Source organism: Cyprinodon tularosa, unplaced genomic scaffold (genome assembly GCF_016077235.1).
Source record: "Cyprinodon tularosa strain WSP-4 unplaced genomic scaffold, ASM1607723v1 ctg1479, whole genome shotgun sequence".
NCBI classification, from domain to species: Eukaryota; Metazoa; Chordata; class Actinopteri; order Cyprinodontiformes; family Cyprinodontidae; genus Cyprinodon; species Cyprinodon tularosa.
In genome coordinates, this window is record NW_024038308.1 from 1739 (window position 1) to 22013 (window position 20275).

The window sequence follows — 20275 nt, forward strand, 5'->3', positions numbered from 1 at the left end:
AGTCCCAAACTTTTGTTCTCTTTGTCTGGCTTTCTCCTCTGCTCCTTCCTCCATTGTCCGTCCCTCTTATAGGTCCGTGTGAAACAGTGCACTTTTTTTTTTTTTCCTCTTTTCTCATTTGACTTCACAGTTTATTTAATCCATGTCCCAGAGTTTATTTAGTCCATGAGTTTATTTAGTCCATGTCCCAGAGTTTATTTAGTCCATGAGTTTATTTAGTCCCAGAGTTTATTTAGTCCATGAGTTTATTTAGTCCCAGAGTTTATTTAGTCCATGAGTTTATTTAGTCCATGTCCCAGAGTTTATTTAGTCCATGAGTTTATTTAGTCCCAGAGTTTATTTAGTCCATGAGTTTATTTAGTCCCAGAGTTTATTTAGTCCATGTCCCAGAGTTTATTTAGTCCATGAGTTTATTTAGTCCCAGAGTTTATTTAATCCATGTCCCAGAGTTTATTTAATCCATGTCCCAGAGTTTATTTAATCCATGTCCCAGAGTTTATTTAGTCCATGTCCCAGAGTTTATTTAGTCCATGTCCCAGAGTTTATTTAATCCATGTCCCAGAGTTTATTTAATCCATGTCCCAGAGTTTATTTAGTCCATGTCCCAGAGTTTATTTAATCCATGTCCCAGAGTTTATTTAATCCATGTCCCAGAGTTTATTTAGTCCCAGAGTTTATTTAGTCCATGAGTTTATTTAGTCCATGTCTCAGACTTTATTTAGTCCATGTCTCAGAGTTTATTTAGTCCATGAGTTTATTTAGTCCATGTCCCAGAGTTTATATAGTCCTAGAGTTTATTTAATCCATGTCCCAGAGTTTATTTAGTCCATGAGTTTATTTAGACCCAGAGTTTATTTAGTCCATGAGTTTATTTAGTCCCAGAGTTTATTTAGTCCATGTCCCAGAGTTTATTTAGTCCATGAGTTTATTTAGTCCCAGAGTTTATTTAGTCCATGTCCCAGAGTTTATTTAGTCCATGAGTTTATTTAGTCCCAGAGTTTATTTAATCCATGTCCCAGAGTTTATTTAGTCCATGAGTTTATTTAGTCCATGAGTTTATTTAGTCCATGTCCCAGAGTTTATTTAGTCCCAGAGTTTATTTAGTCCCAGAGTTTATTTAGTCCATGTCCCAGAGTTTATTTAGTCCATGAGTTTATTTAGTCCCAGAGTTTTAGTCCATGTCCCAGAGTTTATTTAATCCATGTCCCAGAATTTATTTAGTCCATGTCCCAGAGTTTATTTAGTCCCAGAGTTTATTTAGTCCATGAGTTTATTTAGTCCATGTCTCAGACTTTATTTAGTCCATGTCTCAGAGTTTATTTAGTCCATGAGTTATTTAGTCCCAGAGTTTATTTAGTCCATGAGTTATTTAGTCCCAGAGTTTATTTAGTCCATGAGTTATTTAGTCCCAGAGTTTATTTAGTCCATGTCCCAGAGTTTATTTAGTCCCAGAGTTTATTTAGTCCCAGAGTTTATTTAGTCCATGTCTCAGAGTTTATTTAGTCCATGAGTTATTTAGTCCCAGAGTTTATTTAATCCATGTCCCAGAGTTTATTTAGTCCCAGAGTTTATTTAGTCCATGTCTCAGAGTTTATTTAGTCCATGAGTTATTTAGTCCCAGAGTTTATTTAATCCATGTCCCAGAGTTTATTTAGTCCCAGAGTTTATTTAGTCCATGTCTCAGAGTTTATTTAGTCCATGTCTCAGAGTTTATTTAGTCCATGTCTCAGAGTTTATTTAGTCCCAGAGTTTATTTAGTCCATGTCTCAGAGTTTATTTAATCCATGTCCCAGAGTTTATTTAGTCCCAGAGTTTATTTAGTCCATGTCTCAGAGTTTATTTAGTCCATGAGTTATTTAGTCCCAGAGTTTATTTAATCCATGTCCCAGAGTTTATTTAGTCCCAGAGTTTATTTAGTCCATGTCTCAGAGTTTATTTAGTCCATGTCCCAGAGTTTATTTAGTCCATGTCTCAGAGTTTATTTAGTCCATGTCTCAGAGTTTATTTAGTCAATCAGGTTCCTGAAGTTCAGGGGAATAAAACAACATTTTAGTTCATTTGATGATTTTCCTGCAGTCTGTGCTCCACCGTCACCAACAGCCTCCAGCTCACCTGCAGGTTTAAGGTTGGAGAAAATGTGGAGCTCCTCTGAAGAACCCAGGTGACTCTGTGACCTTTGACCCTGCAGGTGCTGTTTCTCAGGTGTTGGACAGTCTAGAGGAGATCCACGCTCTGACAGACTGCAGTGAGAAAGATCTAGACTTCCTCCACAGTGTTTTCCAGGACCAGCATCTCCACACACTCCTAGATGTAAGTATCCTAGATGTTCTGTTCTCACCGTGTTTCTGCTTGAAGAGTTTCCTGATTTAAAGGTTAAAGACGTGAACAACTGGAACCACTAAATCCCTGAAATCAGGAAAAGTTCAGGTTTCTGCAGCTGTTTATGTTTAATGTTCATCAGCAACATGCTTTCATTTATCTTTGTAGATTTATTTATTTTGTTGATTATTCAAAATCAATATTTTAGTTTATTAGATTATCATTTAGTTAATTTTTTTTCATTATAACTTTTTCAGTTTTGTGGGGTGCGGGGGTCTGGCGGTCTGAGATTAAACTGAGAAACGAAGACGGCGGTCTGAGATTAAACTGAGAAATGAAGGCGGCGGTCTGAGATTAAACTGTTAAACGAAGACGGCGGTCTGAGATTAAACTGAGAAACGAAGGCGGCGGTCTGAGATTAAACTGAGAAACGAAGACGGCGGTCTGAGATTAAACTGAGAAACGAAGGCGGCGGTCTGAGATTAAACTGAGAAACGAAGGCGGCGGTCTGAGATTAAACTGAGAAACGAAGACGGCGGTCTGAGATTAAACTGAGAAACGAAGGCGGCGGTCTGAGATTAAACTGTTAAACGAAGGCGGCGGTCTGAGATTAAATTGTTAAACGAAGGCGGCGGTCTGAGATTAAACTGAGAAAGGAAGGCGACGGTTTAAGGCCCAGTTTAATCTCAGACTGCTGCCTTCCTTTGATCAATGGCGGTCTGAGATTAAACTGAGAAAGGAAGGTGGCGGTCTGAGATTAAACTGTTAAACGAAGGCGGCGGTCTGAGATTAAACTGAGAAACGAAGGCGGCGGTCTGAGATTAAACTGAGAAACGAAGACGGCGGTCTGAGATTAAACTGAGAAAGGAAGGCGGCGGTCTGAGATTAAACTGAGAAACGAAGACGGCGGTCTGAGATTAAACTGAGAAACGAAGGCGGCGGTCTGAGATTAAACTGTTAAACGAAGGCGGCGGTCTGAGATTAAACTGAGAAAAGAAGGCGGCGGTCTGAGATTAAACTGTTAAACGAAGGCGGCGGTCTGAGATTAAACTGAGAAACGAAGGCGGCGGTCTGAGATTAAACTGTTAAACGAAGGTGGCGGTCTGAGATTAAACTGAGAAACGAAGGCGGCGGTTTAAGGCCCAGTTTAATCTCAGACCGCCATTGATCAAAGGAAGGCGGCGGTCTGAGATTAAACTGAGAAAGGAAGGCGCCGGTCTGTGATGAAACTGTTAAACGAAGGCGGCGGTCTGAGATTAAACTGAGAAAGGAAGGCGGCGGTCTGAGACTAAACTGAGAAACGAAGGCGGCGGTCTGAGATTAAACTGAGAAAGGAAGGCGGCGGTCTGAGATTAAACTGAGAAAGGAAGGCGGCGGTCTGAGATTAAACTGAGAAAGGAAGGCGGCGGTCTGTGATTAAACTGTTAAACGAAGGCGGCGGTCTGAGATTAAACTGAGAAAGGAAGGCGGCGGTCTGTGATTAAACTGTTAAACGAAGGCGGCGGTCTGAGATTAAACTGAGAAAGGAAGGCGGCGGTCTGAGACTAAACTGAGAAACGAAGGCGGCGGTCTGAGATTAAACTGAGAAAGGAAGGCGGCGGTCTGAGATTAAACTGAGAAAGGAAGGTGGCGGTCTGAGATTAAACTGAGAAAGGAAGGCGGCGGTCTGAGATTAAACTGAGAAAGGAAGGCGGCGGTCTGAGACTAAACTGAGAAACGAAGGCGGCGGTCTGAGATTAAACTGAGAAAGGAAGGCGGCGGTCTGAGATTAAACTGAGAAAGGAAGGTGGCGGTCTGAGATTAAACTGAGAAAGGAAGGCGGCGGTCTGAGATTAAACTGAGAAAGGAAGGTGGCGGTCTGAGATTAAACTGAGAAAGGAAGGCGGCGGTCTGAGATTAAACTGAGAAAGGAAGGCGGCGGTCTGAGACTAAACTGAGAAACGAAGGCGGCGGTCTGAGATTAAACTGAGAAAGGAAGGCGGCGGTCTGAGACTAAACTGAGAGACGAAGGCGGCGGTCTGAGATTAAACTGAGAAAGGAAGGCGGCGGTCTGAGATTAAACTGAGAAAGGAAGGCGGCGGTTTAAGGCCCAGTTTAATCTCAGACCGCCATTGATCAAAGGAAGGCGGCGGTCTAAAATTAAACTGAGAAAGGAAGGCGGCGGTCTGAGATAAAACTGAGAAACGAAGGCGGCGGTCTGAGACTAAACTGGGAAACGAAGGCGGCGGTCTGTGATGAAACTGTTAAACGAAGGCGGCGGTTTAAGGCCCAGTTTAATCTCGCGGTCTGAGAACAGAGATGCTTCATAGAGGCTGAATCAGTCAGACTGTTAGCGGGAGCTGCAGATGTCTCCTTTTCTACTCCGTGCTCTCCCCCCTCCCTCCCTGCCCTGAGGAGGCGAGCGGGGGATCGGAGCAGACCCCAGCCTGGGGGGGGTTGGGTGGGGGGGACAATGGTGGCTGTTGTGAGCCTCGGTGCCACTCACCAGCAGCCACCGCAGCGCTCAGACAGCCTGCAGACGTTCTGATGGAGCGCTGGAACTTCTAGGAGCTCTGCTGGTGTTTGTCCCTCAGACGGCCGTCGCTTTGGATCTTTGTTTACTTCCTGTTTTCCTGGCGTGCTCGGAGGAACGGCGTTCTGTCGAGTCATGCCTGGAGGTAAATATGAGCGAGCTCCTCTCTCCTGCCTGTTTTTGGGGTTCAGTGTGTTCACCTGTTCCTCCCCGCCTGTGACTGAACGTAGCTGCTGGAGTCTGATCTAAACTCAGGTTGTTTAGGCGTCTAACCCGCGCTGAGCGGCCAGTGGTTAGATTCACAGTGGTGTCACCCCGGGTGACGGGAAGTGAGCAAACTGAAGCCTGATGCTTTGGAGCTCAGTTACATCCAGCAGGAAGGGAAATTAAAGGAGGTGACGCTCCTGAACTCAGAGGTTAGAACAGGTTTTAGCGCTAGCTTAGCGGTATTTTTTGGTCATGTTGAGACGTTTCATGTCATGAGTTTGGAGGCTTAAATATTCTCTGTTAGCCATATCAGCCATGATGACCCAGTGATGTCATGGTCTTCCCCTAAGATATGCAGGCGCTCTGTCTGCGCCGACGAATGTTTTCTCACCTCAGGATTGCAATGGCTCAGATATGCAACATAACAGAAGACATTGTCTTATTTTCTCATCAAATAAATCGGCCATTTGACCACTTCAGGCTCCCATAATCGGGCGGTCTTCACCTGATGGACTCAAAGCAGCCGTCCACCAGATAAAGCCTTGCTAGGTCCAGGACCTGGTGAGCGTGCTGCCACAGAATACCTGGCAGGATATTTGGCTTGGTTGGAGAGTTCCTCACATCCAGCTGTTGAACATGTGACACAGAGCTGTGGGACCTCAGAGTTCATACGGCTCCAGTTCTAACTCAGCCCGCCTGATTGGTCAGGGCCGTGCTAACGGGCCTGGACCATCTGATAGGCATGGATGTGAAAGAGAAATGAACATTTCCCAGTTTGATCCGCTTCTAAAAGGAAATGGTTTGGAAAAACGATCTGAGGTGCAATAAACTGGAAGCCCAGGATTATTTACTGGTTTCTTCTTTTCATTTCAGCTCTACGATAAGATCAACACCAAGTCAGCGCCGCAGAGCCGGAACCCCGCCAGTGATGCGGTGCAGAGAGCCAAACAGGTGAGCGACTCCCTCTCCTCTCTGATGTTCTGAAGTTCTTCTTTTGTGGTTTTGTTCAGTAACGGCTCCTGGACCTGAGCTCAGGACCGGTGGAGTCTGTAGAGTAGAACGCATCGGAGCGGATCCAGTTTTCCTCTAAAAGTAGAATTGATATTAAGATCCATGAACAGGTGGATCAGTTTGTCAGGTTAAACTCCAGAGAGTTTCCAGACAGTTCAGTCCTGAGGACACGACAGCGCTCACAGTTCAGACAGTAATTCAGACATGATGGGGGGGCAGCTGGGCCATACCCCAGACCTGCAGATGTTGGAAACTCTCCTTTCTTTCTCCTCAGGTTCTGGAAGAAATCTCCTGCCACCCTGAGAAGTTGGAGGTTGCAGAACTGAGACGGATACTGACTCAGCCCCACTTCATGGTGAGTAGAAAGAGCTTCAACAGGCTGATGGACCTGAAGACACCTTCAGTTTAATGAAGGAAGTGATGATCTGGAGGCATCAGGCGCCGCTGGAAGGCCGACGTCAGGCCAACAGGAATGCATTTCCAGTGGTTCCCATAGCATTATGCTGCCTTTACCATGCGTCATCTGTTCTGTTCAGAGGGATTCCCCCACCTGGCTCTTTTCACTAAGCAAGGAAATCTTTGGTCCCATCTAAGCAGGTTGTTTAGCTGCGCCTGCTCTGCTGCTAGCTAGCATCTAGACGCTCAGAGTTTAGTATTTATTTATTCATCATCGCAGCCATAAAGTGCTTCTTAGTGAACATTGCATAGATGTTGTGTCTTCCTGAGCAGTCCGTCTCTGCAGCTCCTCCATAGTCACCAACAGACTATGCAGACCAGTAAATCACATTCTTAGATTGAATTTCTAGAAACATCTAACAGAATGTGATAAAAACATGTGAAACACTGAATGAGGTAATTATTTCTCTCACTTTGATCCTCTGATGTTGGATGTTCTAAGTCAGAGCCACAGCTGTCCTCTCTCATTGGGGGGGGGGTCTGGTTGGTCAGAGGCCGGCTCATTCAGGACTGTCAGGGTTTTGGTTCTGTTTAAGTTTTATCTTCGGTTTTATTTCCATTTGTAGTAATTCCAGTTATTTTTTTATTTGAGTTCTTAGGTATTTCCTGTTTGCCCTCCTGTGTCAGCCTCCTTCTCCTCGCTCCCTTCAGGACTCCTCTGTCCACGCCTGCTCCCAGTCTGCTGATTAGCCTGCTCTTTGTTTCTCTCTCCCATATCTTCTCCTCCTGCTCAGTCACTGTTTGTTGTCATTTCTTTGCCTCCTTGTTGTCAGTATTCCTGGTTTTCAGTATTTTGGGATTTTGAGGATTATCTTTGTGGATTTTTGCTTCTGTTATCCTTTTTGTTACTAAACCTGCAAGAAACCAGTTCAGCTTCAGTCTCTGCATTTGGGTCCTTAAACCTCCACCCAACCTGACCCATCAGCAACTGAAGAACCACTTTCCCACTGGGCAAAAAACCAGTTTAAACCTGGGAACGGGCAGAGGGACCGCCTCACTGACCCGGTCCGAACGACTCGTACTGAGCATAACATACGGACGCTGCACATGGCAGCGTCTGATCAAACAAACTGAAACATCTCTGCTTACTTTAGATAAAGATGTGAGAGGATGACTCAGGATGAAGGTCCATCTGACTGCTGGCTAAGAACAAGAGCACTGCTTTATGTTCTGGACTCAATGTTCATCTATTTAGCTTCATCTTCCTCCTGGTGACTAAAGAACCGGTTTTATGGTGAAGATCGTTTCAGATGACAGAGCCCCTCCTTCTTCTCCTCCTCGTTTGTCATGGTAGAGCTCACTTCTGATTGGATAGCGCTACCTTCCAGGGAATGCCCCGGGCTGCTGGATTGTCCCCTCCAGTCACGAGAAAAATGCGCAGTAATGTGAACTGGGCGTTTAAATGCTGCATGATAAATCAGACGAAGTGAAGCAGTGGTCCGTCTGCTCATCATCATCATCAGTAGAGCGCTTTAAAACAGAAACAACTGTAAACACAGTGCTGAACATAGCTGTTTTATTAGCAGTCCATTAGCTGTTTGCTAACTGTCTCTTAAATGTTCATTAGCTGTTCATTAGCAATTCATTAGCTGTTCATTAGCTGCTCATTAGCTGTTCATTAGCTGTTCGTTAACTGTTTCTTAAATGTTTCTTAAATGTTCATTAGCAATTCATTAGCTGTTCATTAGCTGTTCATTAGCAGTTCATTAACTGTTCATTAGCTGTTTGTTAGCTGTTTCTTAAATGTTCATTAGCAGTTCATTAGCTGTTTGTTAGCTGTTTCTTAAATGCTCATTAACTGTTCATTAGCAGTTCATTAGCTGTTTGTTAGCTGTTTCTTAAATGTTCATTAGCTGTTCATTAGCTGTTTGTTAGCCGTTTCTTAAATGTTCATTAGCAGTTCATTAGCTGTTCGTTAGCTGTTTCTTAAATGTTCATTAGCAGTTCATTAGCTGTTTGTTAGCTGTTTCTTAAATGTTCATTAGCAGTTAATTAGCTGTTCGTTAGCTGTTTCCTAAATGTTCATTAGCTGTTCATTAGCTGTTTGTTAGCTGTTTCTTAAATGTTCATTAGCAGTTCATTAGCTGTTCATTAGCTGTTCATTAGCTGTTTGTTAGCTGTTTCTTAAATGTTCATTAGCAGTTCATTAGCTGTTTGTTAGCTGTTTCTTAAATGTTCATTAGCAGTTCATTATCTGTTTGTTAGCTGTTTCTTAAATGTTCCTTAGCTGTTCGTTAACTGTTTCTTAAATGTTCATTAGCAATTCATTAGCTGTTCATTAGCTGTTCATTAGCAGTTCATTAACTGTTCATTAACTGTTCATTAGCTGTTTGTTAGCTGTTTCTTAAATGTTCATTGGCAGTTCATTAGCTGTTTGTTAGCTGTTTCTTAAATGTTCATTAACTGTTCATTAGCAGTTCATTAGCTGTTTGTTAGCTGTTTCTTAAATGTTCATTAGCAGTTCATTAGCTGTTCGTTAGCTGTTTCTTAAATGTTCATTAGCAGTTCATTAGCTGTTTGTTAGCTGTTTCTTAAATGTTCATTAACTGTTCATTAGCAGTTCATTAGCTGTTTGTTAGCTGTTTCTTAAATGCTCATTAGCTGTTTGTTAGCTGTTTCTTAAATGTTCATTAGCAGTTCATTAGCTGTTCGTTAGCTGTTTCTTAAATGTTCATTAGCAGTTCATTAGCTGTTTGTTAGCTGTTTCTTAAATGTTCATTAGCAGTTAATTAGCTGTTCGTTAGCTGTTTCCTAAATGTTCATTAGCTGTTCATTAGCTGTTTGTTAGCTGTTTCTTAAATGTTCATTAGCAGTTCATTAGCTGTTCATTAGCAGTTCATTAGCTGTTTGTTAGCTGTTTCTTAAATGTTCCTTAGCTGTTCATTAGCTGTTTGTTAGCTGTTTCTTAAATGTTCATTAGCAGTTCATTAGCTGTTTTTTAGCTGTTTCTTAAATGTTCATTAGCAGTTCATTAGCTGTTTGTTAGCTGTTTCTTAAATGTTCCTTAGCTGTTCATTAGCTGTTTCTTAAATGTCCATTAGCAGTTCATTAGCTGTTTGTTAGCTGTTTCTTAAATGTTCCTTAGCTGTTCATTAGCTGTTTGTTAGCTGTTTCTTAAATGTTCATTAGCAGTTCATTAGCTGTTTGTTAGCTGTTTCTTAAATGTCCATTAGCAGTTCATTAGCTGTTTGTTAGCTGTTTCTTAAATGTTCATTAGCAGTTCATTAGCTGTTTGTTAGCTGTTTCTTAAATGTTCCTTAGCTGTTCATTAGCTGTTTGTTAGCTGTTTCTTAAATGTTCATTAGCTGTTCGTTAGCTGTTTCTTAAATGTCCATTAGCTGTTTGTTAGCTGTTTCTTAAATGTTCCTTAGCAGTTCATTAGCTGTTTGTTAGCTGTTTCTTAAATGTTCATTAGCTGTTCATTAGCTGTTCGTTAGCTGTTTCTTAAATGTTCCTTAGCTGTTCATTAGCTGTTTGTTAGCTGTTTGTTAGCTGTTTCTTAAATGTTCATTAGCTGTTCATTAGCTGTTCGGATTATGTTTCAGAAAGTCAGATTTAGTGTACAGTGAGTATATGGCTAGGAAACTGCTTCCCTAACATGCGGCTGCTGTTATTCTGATGAGTTGGTCAGAATAATGCCAACATGTCTGACATTTATGGATGCGTTAAACAGGAAGTGTGTAATTTCACATCTCATTATCCATCGAATTGGGGAATTTATGGGACCTGAGTTTGAACATGAGCTGATTTCATGTTCTGTTCCTTGGTCTCACTCTGCTGCTGCTGCTTTTTATGCAACAGGAGTGAAACGGGTTGAAGTCGACCTTTAGACCTCATGAGGAATCTCAGCCTTGCCTGAGGTACAATAGAATAGAATAGAACACAACAGAACAGAATAGAAATCCCTTGTTTGTCTCACAGCAGAGACATTAAGTAGACAGACGTGGTGTTCCAGAGGAAAGCCAGCAGCCTGTTGACTGAAGCATCTACAGCCATGGCCAAAAGTATTGAGACAAATATTCTATTTTCCCCTGATCTGCTGCCCTCTGGTGTTCATGTCAGATGTTGCATCACATCCAGACATACAATTGCATCATATTCTGAGCAACCAAAGCTTTTAATGACAGAATGAGTTCATGCAGCAGGTCAGTATCTGCAGTGTTGACTCCTCTTCTTCAGGACATTTCTCCCTGGCTGCTCTGAATCAGCTTATGGACCAAATCCTGACTGATAGCGTCCATTCTGCTCAATCAATGCTTGCATTTAGTCAGAAGGTTTTCGTTTGTCCGCCGTCTCCTGATGATTGACCTCAAGTTTCCAATGGGATTAAGATGAGGGGAGTTTCCAGGCCATGGACCCAACATCTCTCTGTTTTGTTCCCTGAGCCAGTTAGATATCAGCTTTGCTTTATGGCGAGGTGCTCCATCATGCTGGAAAAGGCATCGTTCATCACCAAACTGCTCTGGGACGGTTGGGAGAAGTTGCTCTGGGAGGACATTCTGGTTCCGTTCTTTATTCATGGCTGTTTTTAGGTCAGACTGGGAGAGAGCCGCCTCCCTTGGCTGAGAAGCAACCCCACCATGAATGGTTCCAGGATGCTTTACAGTCGGCATGAGACCAGACTGCTGGTAGCGCTCACCTGGTCTTCTCCCAACCAGCTGTTTTCCAGATGTCCCAAACAATGGAAAAGGGGATTGCTGAGAGGAAATGACTTTCCCCCAGTCCTCAGCAGTCCCCTCCCTGGACCTTTAGCAGAATATCAGTCTGTCCCTGATGGTTTTCCTGGAGAGAAGTGGCTTCTTTGCTGCCCTCCTTCAGACCAGGCCTTGCTCCAAGAGTCTCCGCCTCACAGTGCAGATGCACTCACACCTGCCTGCTGCCATTCCTGAGCAAGCTCTGCACCGCTGGTAGCCCCATCCCGCAGCTGAAACACTTTTCAGAGACGGTCCTGGCGCTCGCTGGTCTTTCTTGGCGCACTGGAGCCTTTTTGGCAGCAATGGAACCTCTCTCCTTGAAGGTCCTGATGATGCCATAGATTGCTGACTGAGGAGCAATCTCTCTAGCTGCCATTCTCTTTCCTGTTCGGCCATCTTTGTGCAGTGCAATGATGACTGCAGGTGTTTCTTTAGAGATAACCATGGTTCACAGCAGCCTCTGTTTAAAGTGTCCAGTGGCGTCATTCTGACTGAATCCTGACAGATTGATCTGCAGCCCTGTCCTCATCACCACCAACACCTGTTAATGGACCAATCACTGAAACCATGGTAGCTGCTCCTTTAAGGCAGGGCTACAATCACTATGAAATGTGTTTTAGGGATAAGGTTCATTTTCTAGGCAACTATTGACTTTGCAATTAATTGCTGTTACGCTGATCACTCTTTAGAACATTCTGGAGTTTATGCAGATTACTGTTATAAAAACTGAAGCAGTAGACTTTGGAAATATTAACATTTGGATCATTCCTTAAACTTTTGGCCATGACTGTAGATGAGCTGCAGCAGGGATGGTCAGAGCGGCTCCAGCCTGTGAAGGTAGACATCAGGGAGTGAAGCTGAGGAGCAGCAGGAGAAGAACCTCCCAGGCGGCAATCAGCTCCACCCGGCCGGGATGCCCTCATCAGGAAAACAGCCTCACCTCGTTAAACTGAGTTGGTTTTTTTCTGCTCGCTTGGCTGCGGTTGCCGTCGGTAACCATTAATGATGAGCTGGCTCGTTGAAATAGGCGGTGGCATTCAGGCGGTGTGCTGATGGAGCGTGGTAACGTGTGGGGGGGGGGGGGGGCAGAGCATGAGGAGCAGCCCAGGAACCAACTGGAAGGATCAGCTGGGATCTTCCAGCCAAACCTTCCTTTCATTCATCTTCTTAGATTTGGCCTTCTGAACACATTTAGCATGGATCCCATAAAACGAGATGATTAGTCTGAACTCTGGTTCTCTGGTTCTCTGGTTCTCTGGTTCTCTGGTTCTCGTCTGGAACCAGAATAATCTGGATCAGTCGGATCTTACCGGAGGATTTCCTCAGTAGATCCTCCTCCTTCCTCAGCCAGGCTGCTGCGGCTCTAAATCCAAGCTCTGCTGTGTCCAACAGGCGCTGCTGCAGGCCCATGATGTGGTCGCCCATGAGGTCTACGGTGACGAGGCTCTGCGCGTCACCCCCCCTCCCACCTCACCCTACTTGAACGGAGACTCCCCGGAGAGCGCCAATGGCGACATGGACCTGGAGAACGTCACCAGGGTCCGCCTGGTCCAGTTCCAGAAGAACACATACCAACCAATGGTACGTCCGTCTGACCGTACGGCGCCGTGGCTCTGGGAGGGGACCCAACACGTGTCTGCGTTCAATCTCACAGGGTATCACGCTGAAGATGAACGACTCCAACCGCTGCATCGTGGCGAGGATAATGCACGGAGGAATGATCCACAGACAAGGTAGGCGTGGCTCCAGCTGCAGCCTGCTGGACCACAGCTGGCTGAGGACAGGAAGCATGGCTGCCATGGGTCTCCTGAACTTTTGTCTCCTTGCAGGAACGTTGCACGTTGGAGATGAGATCAGGGAAATCAACGGCATCGGTTTGGCCAATCAGACGGTGGAGCAGCTGCAGCAGATGCTGGTCGGTTCCTCTGCATTTCTCATTTCTGTAGATGGAACATCTTCAGGCTCAGAGCTTTTAGGGAATCTTTACCTACAGAAAACCTTAAAGGTTTAAGAGAAAAGATGATTAAAAATAGAATATTCATAAAGGAGGGGGGGAAACCCCAGGCTGTAAACTTCTAACCAATGAGGGCGCCGCTGCTCCTCATGTCCCGTCCAGTTTCCCTTTGATGCTTCATGATGAATCAACACGAAGTACACCACCGTCCTACAGACCTTCCACAGGTTGCCGTTAACGTTGCTGGAAGAACATTAGTTCCTCATAAACCAGGAGAACCAGGAGGCCCAGAAGCTTCTGACCAGGAAACCAGCTGTGGAAAGCAGAGGATCTGCAGGAACCGGTTCCTTCTAGAAACATCAGGACTCCAGGAGATCCTCAGCCAGAAGACCTCATGGGACTGAAGGAAGATCAATGGGGAGATGCACTGGGAAGGAAAGATGGAGAAAAGCTGAAGATCAGAGGAGATGAAGCACAGACCATTGCAAACTGCAACTACAAATCTAAAAGCGCAACTACATTAAGGAAATTGCAATTACATTAACCTACCGGAAAAGGTAGGTACCAGTGGGAAACATGAGACATCGCTGATTGGACGACGGCGCCGTTTGACCCTTGAACCGGAAGTCATTCTTCCTGCTGCGGCTTTTGAAAACATGGATATTGTCGGCGCCCCAAACATAGCTGCCGTTATCCAGGAATGTTTTGAATCAGGACATACGTACGAGGTGATACTGGATATGCTCAAGACTAATCACGAAATTTCAGTTAGTTTGCGTACAGTGAAGACACACTTAAAAGAAGCTGGACTGTTCAGACGACGCAACTTCGGGTTCAAGGGTCAAACGGCGCCGTCGTCCAATCAGCGATGTCTCATGTTTCCCACTGGTACCTACCTTTTCCGGTAGGTTAATGTAGTTGTGTTTTCCTTAATGTAGTTGTGTTTTCCTTAATGTAATTGTGTTTTCCTTAATGTAGTCGCGCTTTTAGATTTGTAGCTACAGTTTGCACTTCAGGGCCACCGTAGTTCTGTCTCCTTCCAGATGCTGATCGTCTCCAGACCTCTTTGGTTCTTACTGAGCTCCGGTTTGAGGTTTACAGCCCAGTTAGAGAGTCAAAGATGTTCTGATGTAGGAAAAGCATCTCCACCATATCTGCTCAGACTCAGACTCACAGTCCTGTGGGGGGGGGGGGTCTGTTTGTCCACAGAGGGAAATGCGCGGCAGCATCACCTTTAAGATCGTGCCGAGCTGCCGGACTCAGGGCTCCTCCTGTGAGGTAACTCCTCTCCCTCCTTCCTGTCCTCTGCTCTGCCTGCTGGTTGCAGGCCGTTACTAACTGCTGACTCAGCGATTAACCCAGAACGCTGAGTCAGTGTGTGTGTTGCTCTCGGCTGCTTTAGATGTTCAGCACACCAATTTCCCAACAAAGATAGAGGAAGGCGTCCCCGTCCTCCTCCTGGGTCTGGGTGCCGTCCTCAGACCTGCTCCTTCACTCACACACAATGCAGGGCTGGACAGAACATCAGGACTTCCCCATCCTGGAACAGATCCTCTACTCACTGAAACCTTCCAATCAGTCATCAAGCAGCACCAGGACCTGGTTCTGGTCAGGCTCGCCGCTCTCCGTCTAAAGACAGACTGACTCTGTTAGGCAGCAGGAGGAGGAGCTACAGGAGCAGATAGAATATGACGTGTGGAACATCTGGATCCATCTGGAGGCCCAGTTTACTGACATCTTCACCAGATGCAGACCTTAAACCATCCATCATCATCATCGCTGGCGGTGATCCCCCGTCACGCCTGGCTGATTTATCCAGCATCTGCCTGACGTCCCAGAATCTCCTAAACTCTGCAGACGCTGAACTTTCTATGGATTCTTTCTATTCTGGGCGTTTAGAGGATTCATAGCGAGTCCAGAACTTCTGTCCAATGACAGCCTAACTTCTCCATAACGCACGGCAGCGTGATTCCCAGGAAATGATGCAGCAGCCAGAGTCCTGAGGGGGGCAACGATGCGCCCAGAGGCGCCCGGCCTGCAGATAAAGATGTTTTTGATCGCGGTATTAACCTAGCTTCTGTTTACCGCCCGCCAAAAAAAAAGGAATAAATAAAACTAAATAAAGCAGGTTTCTGGTGGCAGCAGACTGAGCGTCATGTCTGCTAGGAAGTGTGTTGGTGGTGGGCGTGAACGCAGGGAGGATCCATCACTCACCTTCTGGCTCACCCTATGATGGGGATGAAGTCTGGAGGAGAACTGACGGTTTCCTCCTGTGAACCCCCTTTATACCAAAACGCTGCCAATACGCCATTATACAGCAGCTGGAAGTTAGAAACACGTTCAGCGCTCGTCTGGAACACGGCAGATACGCTGATATGTTGGAGAGAAGTTCTGGATAAGTTAGGCAGAGGTTTAGGATCAGCTAGACGCCACGACTGATGAGGAACTGACACTGAACGGATGTTCATCAGATAACTGACCGATTATACGTACGTCAGGCAGACGTGGTCTAAATGGTCAAGGTGTGAAAGGAGCTTTAGTCAGATTTCAGCACATTTCAGTTCAGCTGGTCTTGCCCTCCACACATACTCAGAAACCGGGTCATCTGCGTGTGTCGCAGGTAACACAGATATGCCCCGCCCCCTTCTGCAGACACTCCTCCTTCCAAAATTGTTGGTGACCGCAGACAGGAGGCCTCTGATTGGTCAAATCTCCATCCGTTCTACTCTATGCGTATTTCCTGTTTGGTTCCTTACCGGCTTGTTCTGTTTGTCTGGCCGCCATGTTGGAAAACGACTGTTGAAGATGGAGCAGCTAGCAGAGCGAGGTGCGTGAGAACGCTGGGACCCTTTTCCCACCTGGATCCCCGCTCTTTTTGGCCCTCATGTCCCTCCGTTTCGCTCAAACTTTCCGCCACTTCCTCACCGCCTCGGCCGTACCTAGACCCACAGCTAGTTCCTGATTGGCCCTCTGGCATTGTGGCGTGGAATAATGTAGCGCTGCAATGTTGGGCAGAAATCAAAAATATCTGCGACACACTGCTGGGGGAGGAGAACCAGGCCTTTAGACCTCATGAGGAATCCAATGGCCCCTCCAGCATTAACAGTTCTATCTTGGTAAGGACCCTCCACCCCCACCCGCTGCCTGTCCTTTGTCCCACCATTGTCCTGCTGCTCCAACTCGTCCATGTGTCTCATCTCTGTTTGAGCAGCAGTAGGATTTGGTTCTGATGCCCGTCCCCCCCCCCCCAGACAAACACATGTTAGAACGGAGCCGCTCCTCTGTCCCATATCTCTGTTAATGGATTGGTGTCCCTCAGATCCTTTCCTGGTCCGGTTCCATAGAACCCCTGATTTCCCAACCAGGACTCAGAACCCACAGCTGGATCTGCTGGACCAGCCGAGAAAAACTCACTGCTGTCCTCCCTGTCCTTGTTGTTCTTGCTGTTATCAGTTGATCATCTCTGTGATTCATGCTCCTTCTCCACAGGACCTGTCCTCGTCCATCCAGCCCAAAGGCCGACAGGTAAACCTCCTGTTCCTCCACTCTACTCATGATCCTTTCTACTGAAGTCCATCACCTTTAAGAAGCTCTGTCAGAGCTCTGATTGGAGCCATTCTTTGGCTCCAGCAGGTTTCAGCCTCTGTCTACTGGAGGTTGATGCTGCAGGCAGATCATTCCTCATAGAGAAGATCTGAATAGAACATAGAAATAGAATAGAATAGAAAGAACAGTGATGGCAGCTGGTAGAGATTGTTTCATGGTTAACTTAGTGAGACCCCAGAGATGGGGCTTCTGGGGGCCACGTAGGAGACCTCCATCACGTTCCTGAGTTGTTGCAGCTCCTGATCTCTGTTTGACCCCAGATCTACGTCAGGGCCCAGTTCGAGTACGACCCGTCCAAAGACGAGCTCATCCCCTGCAAGGAGGCCGGCATCCGCTTCCTTGTGGGCGACATCATCCAGATCATCTCCAAGGACGACCATAACTGGTGGCAGGGGCGGCTGGAGAACACCAAGATGGGCACGGCGGGCCTCATCCCGTCCCCCGAGCTGCAGGAGTGGTGAGTGTCAGACGCACTTCCAGAGGGACCAGGTGGGACGTCTGGTCCTGGGCGCCACCAGCAGATCTTAGGTTCATTCTTCTCCATGAGATGCTTAACATTTAGCCGCAGCAACGACACAAACCGTGACGTTTTGGAGGAGTTCTGGAAAACATAAAACTTTGAACCAGAAGGAAAAAGAAACAGATTTTATAAAGTTAAAATCCACAGTTTGGACCTTCTAGTGGTGACAGGCTGTCCAGCTGGATGGACCATGTCTCCTGGGGGTCCATGGTGGTGGAAGGTGAACCTCAGCCACAGGTTTTAGTCTCTCAGCCTCTCCAACCTGTTCTTCTGGTGTAGCTCCATCAATGCGTCCATCCTCCCCCTGCAGAGTGGAGCAGGTCTGGTCCCAGGAGAACCTCCAATCCTTCAGGAGATGGTTTGAACTCTGACCCCTCAGGACCTTCTCTTCTTCAGTTCTCCTCTTGATGTGCGGGGGGGTGCCGCCCCTCAGAGGAAACCGTTCCGTCTTCATAGTTTTCACTTCAAACCACGGCTCAGTTCCTAATCATCATCACATTGAACTTCCTTTCAGTACAGAGAGCAGCAGCAGGAACATGTTTGGTTTCCTCCTGGATGGATGTTTCCTCCTGGATGGATGCTTCCTCCTGGATGGATGTTTCCTCCTGGATGGATGCTTCCTCCTGGATGGATGTTTCCTCCTGGATGGATGCTTCCTCCTGGATGGATGTTTCCTCCTGGATGGATGTTTCCTCCTGGATGGATGCTTCCTCCTGGATGGATGCTTCCTCCTGGATGGATGCTTCCTCCTGGATGGATGTTTCCTCCTGGATGGATGCTTCCTCCTGGATGGATGTTTCCTCCTGGATGGATGTTTCCTCCTGGATGGATGTTTCCTCCTGGACGGATGCTTCCTCCTGGACGGATGCTTCCTCCTGGACGGATGCTTCCTCCTGGATGGATGTTTCCTCCTGGATGGATGTTTCCTCCTGGATGGATGTTTCCTCCTGGACGGATGCTTCCTCCTGGACGGATGCTTCCTCCTGGACGGATGCTTCCTCCTGGACGGATGTTTCCTCCTGGATGGATGTTTCCTCCTGGATGGATGTTTCCTCCTGGATGGATGCTTCCTCCTGGATGGATGCTTCCTCCTGGACGGATGCTTCCTCCTGGACGGATGTTTCCTCCTGGACGGATGCTTCCTCCTGGACGGATGCTTCCTCCTGGATGGATGCTTCCTCCTGGATGGATGCTTCCTCCTGGACGGATGCTTCCTCCTGGACGGATGCTTCCTCCTGGACGGATGCTTCCTCCTGGATGGATGTTTCCTCCTGGATGGATGCTTCCTCCTGGATGGATGTTTCCTCCTGGATGGATGTTTCCTCCTGGATGGATGCTTCCTCCTGGATGGATGCTTCCTCCTGGATGGATGCTTCCTCCTGGATGGATGTTTCCTCCTGGATGGATGCTTCCTCCTGGATGGATGTTTCCTCCTGGATGGATGTTTCCTCCTGGATGGATGTTTCCTCCTGGACGGATGCTTCCTCCTGGACGGATGCTTCCTCCTGGATGGATGCTTCCTCCTGGATGGATGTTTCCTTCTGGATGGATGCTTCCTCCTGGATGGATGTTTCCTCCTGGATGGATGTTTCCTCCTGGATGGATGCTTCCTCCTGGATGGATGCTTCCTCCTGGATGGATGTTTCCTCCTGGATGGATGCTTCCTCCTGGATGGATGCTTCCTCCTGGATGGATGTTTCCTCCTGGATGGATGTTTCCTCCTGGATGGATGCTTCCTCCTGGATGGATGCTTCCTCCTGGACGGATGCTTCCTCCTGGATGGATGCTTCCTCCTGGATGGATGCTTCCTCCTGGATGGATGCTTCCTCCTGGATGGATGTTTCCTCCTGGATGGATGCTTCCTCCTGGATGGATGCTTCCTCCTGGATGGATGCTTCCTCCTGGACGGATGCTTCCTCCTGGACGGATGCTTCCTCCTGGACGGATGCTTCCTCCTGGATGGATGTTTCCTCCTGGATGGATGTTTCCTCCTGGATGGATGCTTCCTCCTGGATGGATGCTTCCTCCTGGATGGATGCTTCCTCCTGGATGGATGTTTCCTCCTGGATGGATGCTTCCTCCTGGATGGATGTTTCCTCCTGGATGGATGTTTCCTCCTGGATGGATGTTTCCTCCTGGACGGATGCTTCCTCCTGGACGGATGCTTCCTCCTGGACGGATGCTTCCTCCTGGATGGATGTTTCCTCCTGGATGGATGTTTCCTCCTGGATGGATGTTTCCTCCTGGACGGATGCTTCCTCCTGGACGGATGCTTCCTCCTGGACGGATGCTTCCTCCTGGATGGATGTTTCCTCCTGGATGGATGTTTCCTCCTGGATGGATGTTTCCTCCTGGATGGATGCTTCCTCCTGGATGGATGCTTCCTCCTGGACGGATGCTTCCTCCTGGACGGATGTTTCCTCCTGGACGGATGCTTCCTCCTGGACGGATGCTTCCTCCTGGATGGATGCTTCCTCCTGGATGGATGCTTCCTCCTGGACGGATGCTTCCTCCTGGACGGATGCTTCCTCCTGGATGGATGTTTCCTCCTGGATGGATGTTTCCTCCTGGATGGATGCTTCCTCCTGGATGGATGCTTCCTCCTGGATGGATGTTTCCTCCTGGATGGATGCTTCCTCCTGGATGGATGTTTCCTCCTGGATGGATGTTTCCTCCTGGATGGATGCTTCCTCCTGGATGGATGCTTCCTCCTGGATGGATGCTTCCTCCTGGATGGATGTTTCCTCCTGGATGGATGCTTCCTCCTGGATGGATGTTTCCTCCTGGATGGATGTTTCCTCCTGGATGGATGTTTCCTCCTGGACGGATGCTTCCTCCTGGACGGATGCTTCCTCCTGGATGGATGCTTCCTCCTGGATGGATGTTTCCTTCTGGATGGATGCTTCCTCCTGGATGGATGTTTCCTCCTGGATGGATGTTTCCTCCTGGATGGATGCTTCCTCCTGGATGGATGCTTCCTCCTGGATGGATGTTTC

The 20275-nt window shown here is 47.0% G+C and overlaps 1 pseudogene; it reads left to right on the forward strand.

Annotated features, from left to right (window-relative positions):
• Positions 1-5937: 5937 nt before the first annotated feature.
• The window catches only part of LOC119779447, a 32955-nt pseudogene continuing 18617 nt past the window's right edge, over positions 5938-20275 (forward strand).